This window comes from Myotis nattereri (genome assembly GCF_964212035.1).
Source record: "Myotis nattereri genome assembly, chromosome: 4".
Taxonomy (NCBI): Eukaryota; Metazoa; Chordata; class Mammalia; order Chiroptera; family Vespertilionidae; genus Myotis; species Myotis nattereri.
The window spans coordinates 3,359,910-3,371,738 of record NC_138079.1 but is presented as its reverse complement, the minus strand read 5'-3'; positions in this window follow the sequence as shown (position 1 = coordinate 3,371,738).

Sequence of the window (11,829 nt, the reverse complement as noted above, 5' to 3'; positions counted from 1 at the left end):
ACCACGGGGTCTCCTTCGCCCCAACAGGAAAGGAAACGTCTTCAAGAGGAAAGCCAGCATAAGGGATGCACAGCAGTGACCTTGTCACTGAGGAGATGCTGTGGTTTAAACATCTCCAGGTCCCCGGCCCTTGAGAATCCACAGGACACGCTGGACAGGCCTCTCCCCGCTGACAGGTGGCGCCAACGGCCAGGTCCCCTCAGCTTCCGCAGACACCTGGGCAGGTGGGTCTCCGCTCACATGGATGGAGGTGGGCGTGTGGCTCCCATCGGCCTCCTCGGCTGCCCCGGGCTGCTCCGGTAGGGATTCCTTAGAGGCCCGGATGGAACTGGAGGAATGGGAACGGGGGGATGTGGATGGGAGGGATGTGGATGGGAGGGAGGAGCTCCCTGCGTGATGTCTCTAGAACCCCCCCACTCTCCGCGGTGCCCTCTGACTCCACCAGCAGGGACCCCGGGGATGGAAGTCTACTCTGCTGCGGGCAGGGCTGCACCAGTGGCTGTTGCTTGGCTTCCTGTGCTGCTGGGGTGAAACGGAGGGGGCGCCGTCGGAAACGGCTCACTGTGCTCACGGCGATAGAGGACACACACGTGATGGCAGCAGTGGCTCTCCGGTGTTTTCTCGCTCTTCTTCCCACACCTGAAGCCGCGTGGCACCTTGGTGAGGTGTCCTCAGTTTGTTTCTGTTGTCTTATTCATGAAGAAAGGGCGCTGTGCCCGAGTGGGGTACCGGTGTGCTGGTTGGCTCCAGGAGTTGCAGGCAGAGTCGTTGCCGATCACGGCGGACGTAGGCTGGGCCCCAGGCAGCCACATGCCGCTTTATGGAGAGTTGCCTGGATTTTTATGGCTACACAACCCAGCGGTGCCTTAAAAATAACTCAAACGCTACAGCACTTTGTACCTTTCAGCGTTATTGTATCCGCAGGCCCAGGTGGGGGGGAGGGCGAGAGGGAAGACGGCGCTGGTCCCTCGGGCTGTGAGGGGTGCTCACACCCACGAAGCCAGAAAGCACCAGCACCGCAGGCCGGTGTCCTGGCGCGCTTTCCACAGAGGCTGCCGCCAGGAAGCCAGGCAGGATTGCCTTCGGGCCAACGAGAGCTCCAGTTGCCTGAACCGCTGGGGCAGAAGAGCCGAGAGCACTCCGTGCCCAGAGGGCGATGCTGGTGGGAGGGAGGCGCTCAGGACGCTGACTTTCATGTTTACAAGAGGGATGGGTAGCAAAGCCCGAGAGCCATTTGCACGCTGGGAGCAGAAATGTAGGTAAAGAGCTCCATGACAGCCCTGACCTGTTTGGCTCAGTGGATAGAGCGTCGGCCTGCGGACTGAAGGGTCCTGGGTTCGATTCCGGTCAAGGGCATGTACCTGGGTTGTGGGCACATCCCCAGTAAGGGGTGTGCAGGAGGCAGCTGATCGACGTTTCTCTCTCATCGATGTTTCTGACTCTCCATCCCTCTCCTTTCCTCTCTGTAAAAAATCAATAAGATATATTAAAAAAAAGAGTTACATGACAAAATGGAAACTTCATACGCGATACTGGGAAAATGAAAAAGAGTACAGGTGCTGGCCCAAGCCCTCGCACACAGACCTCGAGGGCAGAGTGGTGTTAAGAAGAATTTAGCAAAGACAGGAGCCCTTGGGAGCAAGAGAGGGTCAGGCAACGTACAAACAGAAAGCAGATCGGGAAGCAGAGCGCCTGCCCACAGGAGGCCTCAGTCGTGCCGCGTGTGTGGTCAGAGAACACCGGCCAGTTCTCCGGGCAGCAGAGCTGACGTGGGGGCGCCAGCATCTGCGCATCAAGCAGATCCCTTCGGGGGCCGTGTCTGGCGAAGACCCTAACGAAGTTCTGTGGGAATTTGGGGATGTGTATGTGCAAACCACCGAGTCACTCAACCGACGACCAGAGGATGCCAGAGGACGAGGCCTCTCAGGGAAGACTCGCACCCGGGGCCTCATCTCAGTGCGCCTGCGGCAGCATCGCAGCTCCCAGAGGCGACGAGGTGGCTCCCAGGCTCGCTCAAGGCCGCCTGGGCTAGGACCACGGAGCTGGGAATCCGAGGACACGTTCTCAGGTCAGGGCCTCTCTGATGGCCTTGCTGCAGGCTCCCGGGAGAGGGGCGGCCCTGGCAGGGCTCAGGGAGCACAGTGACAGAGCGGCGAGTTCGCACCTCTGTGCTGTGGCAGCTCCCGCTGAGGTCACCTCAGCTCCACGGCTGGTCCCTTCTTCTTGGGTCCCCGGTGGGTCGTTTCCCCGGCAGACCAGTGCCCCCTATTAAAACAGGCGCACGAATGTTCCCAGTAAAACCACACGAGGCATGCTCAGTTTAGAGAAATGAAAGGGGTAATGTAAATGTTCCAGGCTAGGATTTCTCTGGGACGCGTTTACCCAGCCTAATTTTTTCCCCGGCTTGCCTCACTGTTTTTCCACATTACGCTAATCCCGAAATGCCAGCGGTATTCTGGTGTGTGTCACCGCTCACCTGGCCCTGTCCTCGCATGGGGACCTTCTATTCTGCAGGCACTTGCCTTGTTCCACTGTTGGTGTTTCTATCAGCTGCTGCAGACGCCGATGTTGGACCTGCCACAGTAACATTCAAATCGTGAGCCAGACACTGACGGTGTGAGGCCTCAGAAGTTAGCATGAAGATGTATCTCATAAACTTCCCCCTGGAGAAGGACTCACTTTTTTATTGGCTGGTGCGGGTCTGACCAAGACAGAGGGTAGAAGTGAAGGAAATGCTTGCGTTTGAAGAAGTTTTTATCTCAGCAATTTCCCCCTCTCCCACTCTTCTTTCTTGGTTTCTTTCTTTTATTCTTTCCTCTGTCTTTTATTTCCCATAACAAGATATTCTTTGTCGTATATTTACAATTTATTATTTGCAGTGCATTTAAAATGAGAGGTTGAAAAATGTGTATGGATGTATACAGTTCATTTTTTTCTTACCTAGAGATGTATAAATTGCATTTCTAATACTGTGGGATATATATATATATATATATATATATATATATATATATATATATATATCCCACCATATATATATATGATTTAAAATGCATTATGGTTGTACTTCTGAACCAAGGGCACTTTTGGAAAGCATCCTTCACACAAAACAAAAGCTTCCTGGGGCTAAGTCTGGTGTGTGTGTGTGTGTGTGTGTGTGTGTGTGTGTGTGTGAATGAGTCTGGCATTCCTGGCCTGAGTTGTTCATGATCCGTCGCCCTGCAGACACCTCCCCAGGCTGTCGTGTGGGCACGTGTGTGTGCACAGCGTTGACAGTTTGGATGTGGGGAGCAGGCAAAGGGGCCATTAAGAGAATGGTGACAAGTGGCCCAGGATGCACCCATTTTTGAAAAGAGAGCGCATGGTAGGAGGGTTGGCATTCAGAGTCCACAGCGCCTCTCTGACAGCCTCCTGCGTCCCCCTAGGGCTGATGATTGAATGCCACACGCCTGGCGGGGAGCCCATAAACATGATCACACGCTGCGGCCAATCACAGCGCCCTGTGCGAGTCCGGTTTCTCCCTGGGTGAAGCAGATCGCTCGCAGCAATTGCCTGTTGGGATTGTAGAAAGCTTGCCCGTCCTAGGACACTGGGAAGGGCAAGGAACATGAAAATAGGAAAGAAGTGGACTCTCCTTGCCTGTAAAATGAGAGAGGAGACCGTTCTCTTCAGCTCCTTCCAGAGCTTCATGGTGTGACCTGTGACGAGGGTCCCCGATGGGAAATGGGAGACTGAGTGGTAGACGCCTCCTTCCCTCTTCAGCCAGGACAGAGCCACAGACAGACCGTCTGTCCATCAGAGAGGGTCCGGGGGAAGACGTCACTCGATGAAAAAGAGACTTTGTGCTCAAAATGTTTGGAATCCACGGGACTAGTGGTTTCTCGGGCCCTTCGCCCTGGACTTGACGGGGGAGCAGTGCCTCCCTCATTGGACAACGTGTCCACCTCGATTGAGATGACGTGGCTCTGGCTTTGTTCTCTACTTGATGAGCTGAGATGATCTGGATTCTAGAAGGAAGCTGTGCACAGGCCCTAATGGATGAGGCTGCAGTGGGAATTTTCCTCTGTCTCCTGGGGTCCGTGCTGTTTGACATGGGAACACAGCTCTCCAACCAGCTCTCACTCCAGACCTTGGGGACACTCTCTGTAATGGGCCAGGGCTTCAGAGAAGCAATTTTACCTTCATCTGATAGAACATGAGAAAATCCAGGAACCTCTCAGAAAAGTTTCTTGTCTCCATTGGAGTTGTTGTTGTTGTTGTTAATTCTCATTAGAGGATTTTTTTTTTTCCCATTGATTTTTAGAGAAAGTGGAAGGGAGGGAGGGAGGGAGGGAGGGAGAGAGAGAGAGAGAGAGAGAGAGAGAGAGAGAGAGAGAGAGGAGAGAAACATGGATCAGTTGCCTTCCAGTATGAGCCCTGACCTGGGATCGAACCCGCAACCTTCCGGTGTTCTGGACGGTGCTCCAACCAACTGAGCCACCGCCTAGGGCCCTCAGATTTCCTTTCCTCAACTCAGTAAATCCGGAGCCAGGGCATTTTCTCCACTGACAACGTGCTTAAAGCGGCACAGCGAGGACGGCGAGCAGGTGGGAGTTCACTCACAAGGGACAGAGCTACGGTGCAGGATTTTGACTCATCGCCTGAGTGCTTTGTTTTACAATCTGGAGAATGGGTTTCTTCTGTATTATAACCATACCAATACCAGGAAATGGCCGAGAAATACGTATTCACAATATGAAATATGTCGTGAAGAAACGATTCTCACAGGCAGAGAGAGCACCGCTGTTTTCTGCTCTGGCTTGTCTTCCACCCCAAGAAGCCCCGCCCCCAATTTCCTTGTCCGTAAACATCATATACGTGCTACATAAAATCGTTTCAAATAAGCTAAAGCTGCCCTTTGCAGGCAAAGAAGGTTTTGCTTTCTCATTTCCATTATATAGTTTTAATTATACTTTGAAAAACTTTAGTATTCGCAAATGTTTATAATTTAAAACATCAAGAAATGCAGGATCCTTCTACTCTCTTAGGCTCTCCATGGAATAAGGCAAAAATAAGACATTTTATGCTGAGGTCAATTTCAGGTAAAATAGTGTTTGAATCCAACTTCTCTGGAATTTGGGAAGTTGCTGTTTAAACACCTCCTCTCTGAGACCTTTTAAAAAGCAGCAGCACTTTTGTTAAAAACAAAATCATGAGGTGTAAACATCTTTAATGAAGAGCTGCTTGCAATGCATTTGAGATTTTTCTCATCCATCATAGCCGTGTCACTTTCAAGGTGCGTTTTCCAATGCAGTTCTCTATAAATTGATGACATTTCCGAGTTTATGGTCCTCTCCCACGGTGAGTGCTCAATTTTTCACTTGGAGCATAAAAAACCCTTGAAAGATACACTACACCATGCAGTTCAGGTTCTACACTGTTTGCTGTTTCATAGAAGCTGTGAACTGGTGACTCATCTCCTGCCATTATTAATGACTTAATGGCATCCCTCAGCAAAAGCCATGCTATCCTAGTCCCGTGGTCGGCAATCAGTGGCTCGTGAGCCACATGCGGCTCTTTGGCCCCTTGAGTGTGGCTCTTCCACAAAATACCACATGCGGGCGCGCACATACAGTGCGATTGAAACTTCGTGGCCCATGCGCAGAAGTCGGTATTTTGTGGAAGAGCCACACTGAAGGGGCCAAAGAGCCACATGTGGCTCGCGAGCTGCAGTTTGCCGAGCTGCAGTTTGCCGATCACTGTCCTAGTCTGTTAGTTTTGGGGTCTTCTGGGAATTTCTTGGTTTCCCTGGGCCAGAGCTTTTGTGAAATAGCAGTTCTCTAAGGTACAGTCAACCCATTTTTGTGAGCTTCTCTGGTCACCATCCATTCTTCAGTTAGTTTGGAGTCAACATATGTACTAATCTCAATCATCAAACATAGGCCCCACTGAGAGGCACGTTCCGTTCGTTTCAGTTCTCAAATGCACAGCCCACTTTGCAAGGCCCTTTGCTGGAAACAACGGGGAGGAATTCATCAGCTGTCACTAGGGAATCTGACATGTCCCGGTGCCTCTAACTTCTCTGCCTGAAGTACATTTCAGCATAAACCCCTACACGATGAAATGAAACGCGCCCGACCATTTGCTTGCATGGTTGGAAGATCTGTAAGTGAGCCGATGGTTGTATTTTAGAAGAAGGAAATATGGCCTCAACTGCTGGTTTGACACAAAATGAAATTACTGCCAGTCTTTCCCGTGCTAATAAGCATTTGGACTTAAAATGGACACGAGTTATTGCCTGCCTGTCCCAGCTTTATCTTCCCGCCTTACTTCTGGGTTCTCCTTCCATCCCTCCTCCTCTTCTGCACTGTCCGCTCCTCCCCCAGCCCGTCTGCTGCTCTGGCATGTACGGCCTTCCTGTGCGTGACCTCCAAACTCTTTGTAACGTCACCCCCTTATTTCTGCATCGCTCCTCTTCCTCGCTGGTCTAAGGAATCAGTCTGAAGAATGAAAAGCCAAAGCTCATCTGACCGAGTGTGCCACCGTCTGCTATTTACCTGACTGTTTCAGATTTAGTAGAAAGCTGGAGGCTTAGTCTTTTATGAAGATCATTCGAAATCTGCAATAGACTCTCTGCCAAATAAAGAGCAGCGCAAAGCCTGGTGCCCATGCCCTCCAGTGTGCGGTGGGAGGATCCAATTTAGTCTAGAAGATGCAACCGAAACATCAGGGCCTGCTCCCAGTTTAAGTCAGTAGCCAGTAGATGTTACTACGTATAAGGCAACGTAAAAATTGCTGCAGAAGATTAAAAAAGTCTAATGCACGGTCTGTGCCATCACCGGGCAGAGGACGCAATCACAGAAAATATAAAATACAGGGTGTTCCCCCCAAAAGGTACACACACTGTCACAGCTGACAGCTCAAGTTTAAAAATGAAATGTATTTTCATGAACACTGCCTTTATAATTATGTAAAGTGTGTGTATACATTTTGGGGGATGCCCTATATATAAGGCAATAGGTAAGCACCCCATAACTCGGCATTTAAAGACTGAGATTTAAAGACTGACAGCCTCATTTTCATGGCAGATCACATAATTGCATTTTCATGGTTTATAGCAAGTGGGATGGATTTCTCTCCCAAGCCTTCCTCTCTTGAAGAGGTGACCGGCCTGCCCAGCCCACGCTGGAAGCCAGAGCCCAGCACTCCGTGCCAGCCTTCTGGGTGGGTGGACAGAGAAAGGTCTGCCTCAAATGAAAGGGTAGAACATGCAGCCATTATGGTACCCGAATTCTGAGAGAAAAGACCTCCCCTCTGGGCGCCCATGGGCGGTCACGGTCGCCCAGTAAATAGAGGATAAGCTGTAGGCACTGACTCACAGGTTTTCACCTGCACGTGCCCGGGAAGTGTTTGGCGATGTCAGTGACCGCAGGACTCTGCTCATTTGTAAGACGAGGCGCCTGAGCACAGCAATCTGTGTGCTGCTCCTGGGTCGGCCACTGTATTTCTCTGACGCATGAATATCTGCTATTTGTTCCTCAAAGGTGTTGGCAAAAAATATTTTGTGGCAGCTGATTCACTTATTTTGTTTTTCCCTGAGCTTAGAATTGATTGTCTTTCTGTATCTCATTATAAATCAACGTTTGTTCTCATCTTTCTTCCAGGCTGAAGTGCAAGTGGGGAATTTTCTTAAGGCAGAATTTCAAAGCAGGCTTCAGTCTGGAATAAATAAGAAGGCCGTGTGCTGACATAGCCTCCTCTCTCCGTGGGCCCGAGAGCTGCTATAAACTCGCCTCTGGGAGATGTCAGCGGGGAGCACTGGGAAGAGGAATTCGGCGGCTGTGCAAACCCGGTGTGTTTGCTGAAGACTTCCAGGGCCCTGAGTGGAGACCTTCCCGGCTCTGCCCCTGCCCGTGGTGGGAGAGCCCCCACAGAGGGGGGATGGAGGAGTGGGGGCGCCGTGAAAAAGGAAGGAGGAGGAATTCAGCTATGTCTCCAATAGGCTCTGTCTGCAAGGTTATGGGATCATAAATTCGAGCTTGGCAGCGGAGTCAGAAGGAAAAAAAAAAGTCGAGACACAAGGATGCAGAACAAAACATTTCTAGGGGAGAAACGAAGTGAATCGGACACAGTGTAAAGGCTGTCCTTCAGGGAATGAGGGGGCTAGTTTAGCACCAGCCCTGGGAAAACCTGGAAGAGGCCAAGTGTGCTTGGGAGTAGCTCCACTGTGCCCTAAGACTGGAGGACTCCTTTTCCCCGGGATGCCAGGGTTCTTATTCTGGCATCTAGAAGGGTTCAGGAATCTGGAGAAGGCTGTGCCTAGATGTTAAATAAGAGTCCAGGGATTAATAAAGAGTCCGGGTCAGAGGAGCTTAGCTAAAGGAGCTAAGATCCAAGATCTTAAGTCTAAGGTCTTAGGTTCTCCCCGTCCCCAGGACCCCATGCTTTTTATTAACACAACTTGTCCTGAGGCGAGCAGAGATATACACTTCAAAGGGTCTACACAAGCATTGTCAGAATGGGGGAATTAGCCTGCGACTGTTCAGGTATTTAGCCAGTAGGAGGCAATAACATGTAGATCAGCGTTTCTCAACCTGTGGGTCGCGACCCCTTTGGGGTTCCATCGACCCTTTCACAGGGGTCGCCTAAATACATCCTGCATATCAGATATTTACATTATGATTCATAACAGTAGCAAAATTACAGTTATGAAGTAGCCACGAAAATAATTTTATGGTTGGGGGTCACCACAACATGAGGAACTGTATTAAAGGGTCGAGGCATTAGGAAGGTTGAGAACCACTGATGTAGATTAAGATGCCTTTTAGCTGTCTGGCAGCCAAGAATCAATTTAATGTATCCTATGCAGGTTTGGGGAAATGCCTTTAGCCATTCCCGGTGCAGCCCTGCTGTACATGCTGGAATTGGTCTCCGGCACCGGTGTGACTGTGTGTGAGTGTTAACAGAGCATCCTGGGCGAAGGGATGTGGCTCAGGGAGGAATCGGGCACTCGCACCCCGTGCTGGAGAATGAGAGCGCTCCAATGTTTCTGAGTTACTCTCTTGGCTGGAGCCGCCATGCTCATGTATTTTATAGGAATACATACATGTGATGACAGTTTAAGAACTCGGTGCATTAAGGCAGAAGATGGAGGAAGGGAGGGCGACAGAGAAAGAAGAAGGAGAAGGAAGAAAAATGTAGAATGCCAGCAAGGTGCCCGGCACTCTCCTGGAAATGCTCATAAATGTGATTCAATTTTTACCATTGCGACTACATTGAAGGCTGAGTATCATGGGAAATAAACATTCTTCCTTTGAGAGAAGAATGGAGATTTTTAAACAGCATATTGAGGGAGAAGGAGACAGGATTACCTAGTGCAGCGGTTCTTCAACCTGTGGGTCACGACCCCTTTGGCAGTCGAACGACCCTTTCACAGGGGTCGCCTAAGACCATCCTGCATATCAGATATTTACATGACGATTCATAACAGTAGCAACATTACAGTTATGAAGTAGCAACGAAGATAATTTTATGGTTGGGTCACCACATGAGGAACTGTATTTAAAGGGCCAAAAGGTGGAGAACCACTGACCCAGTGGGTAGGGTATGGATGTTGGAGTCTAGAAGACGGGGGTGAATCTGAGAGGTTGTACCTGGTGTTTGTTCTGAGCGTCAATGCCCTCATCTCCACCATGACGCCCCCTCGGAGGATCCCAGTGACCATCAGTGATCATGAGCTTCGGTGGGCTTGGTCCCAGAGCACGCCTTCTTTACCCATCATCTCATTGCTCTGCCCCTGCGACACGGAGGCACCTGATTTAACCTTGCCTGAGGTCACAGCAGGCCAGTGGCGGCAGGCCCAGGTTTATGACGCCGAGTCTAGAGCACTTGGACTTCCCTGCGGTTTTGACCAAGAGAAGCCAGAGCCAAAGCTGGCTGGATGAAGACAGCACGCACCGCTGTGCCTCCCCTCTCCACATCCCTCCTAGGAGCACCGATCCTCAAGGACCTACACGTACGGCATCAGGACTGTCCCTTAGGGGGTGGCCCTTAAGTGACCCTTCCTCTCCCAGCTCCATTGAAATTGCCCGCGAGCCTGTCCCTGAAGGAGTGCTGTCTCCATGGCAGACCTCAGGGGGACTGAGGTCACACTGACCTATGGCAATGGCCGCAGGGCTGCCGTCCCCACTGCATCTCGGGCTATCACAGTGATTCGAAAGAAATCGGAAAGTTCTTGAAAATTCCCAAGCTTTGCATCCTCGGAATACAGCTAGAACGAGCTCCCGCTTTCTGGTTGAAATCAGAGTTGGTTGACCCGACCTACCAGCGTGATGACACACACACACACGCGCGCGCGCACATACACACGCACACATGCACATGCAAACGTACATGCACACACGCACGCACACACAATCTACCAAAAATGTGGGTGCTTTCACATCTGGAGTTCTTTCCAAAAGAAGAACAAAACAATACAGAAAGCACCAGCTCAACAGATCCGTGAAATGATTGCAAACCGCCCCTGTACCCATTTCTCGCACGGGGTCCGCACGCTGGGAGGAGGCATGGCTGTGCAGCTGGGGTCTGGCCTCGGTCCCCCCCACTCCTCTCAGGACAGGGCGTGGCTCAGGCAGCCATTGGACACAGGGTGCAGGGAGCTGGGTGCTGAGGTGGGAAAGGATGTTTGGATATTGACACGATGTCTGTCCCCGTGGGGCCTGGTAGGGAATGTCGGGATTTGGTGGCACCCTAACGTCAACAACTACTTTTGAGCACTGATTATGTGATTGTATGCTGGGCACGCTGCTGAGTTTTGGGGTGCAGTAGTGACCAAGAAGATACTACCCCTGCTCTCATGAAGCCTAGCACGGAGTGAGAGAGGCAGTAAGCCAACGACTATATATCGAACGGCCATATCACCCCGTTTCCCGAAGTGCCGCGGAGAGTGTGCCCGCGGACACGTTAGCAGAATCTCATCTGAACTTGTAAGTGAAAGACACCCTCCCTGGGAAGGGGCGTAGACCCGGGTCCGGAGGTAAGACTTGGCCACGTGGCAGCGGGTGGGGCGCTGTCCTGTGCGGTGGGAAGGCGCACAGAGCCCAGAATAAGCGCGAGGAACCATCTGGCCAGAGCCCAGTGACCAAACCCGGGAGCAAAGGGGCCACCCAGATGATCAGGCCTCTTCGGCCATGAGAATAAATTTGAACTTTAATTCCAGACACGAGGTGATAGCATGACACGCTTTAAGAAGTGAAAACATATTGCTGTTTTTCAAAAGAGAAATCCCAGGAAGAAAGGTTTTGGGGTTGATGTGAGAAGTGAACTGCGTCCCTCCTTTAACAAAGGGGGCTTGACGGGGGAGGAAGTGGGCGATGCTGACCGGTGACCGCGCTCATGGACCGCGTCTGCCCAGAACTGGCCGCCACCGCAGCTCGCTCCTGGCTCTTTCCAGCGTAAACTCCATGTGACTCTGGGCCTGATGGTTCTGTAGGAGCATTTTCTTTCTCCGCATCACACTGACCGGGGACCTGCTGTGGTGAGAGGCGCCTGCCTTCCAGAGGAGGAAAAACGCCCCCTGCAGGCCAGGCCCATGAATAGCCGAGGGCCTGCGCCCTGGGGTGGGAGTCCTTGGTCTGAACGTTTCCACCATTGTTGCCATTGTAATTCCAGGAGAAAAACTTCAGTTCGGCTACAGCGAAGTGTATTTTAAGAAAAGCGCGCGTTTACACCTGCATGAAGACTTTCCGCTGAACATCTCCAAAGGTACAAAACCCAAGAAAAAAAACTTCCTATAATTGTTCACCATTTTTGTCCTACTTGAATATGCCTAACCTCCAATGGGTTTCT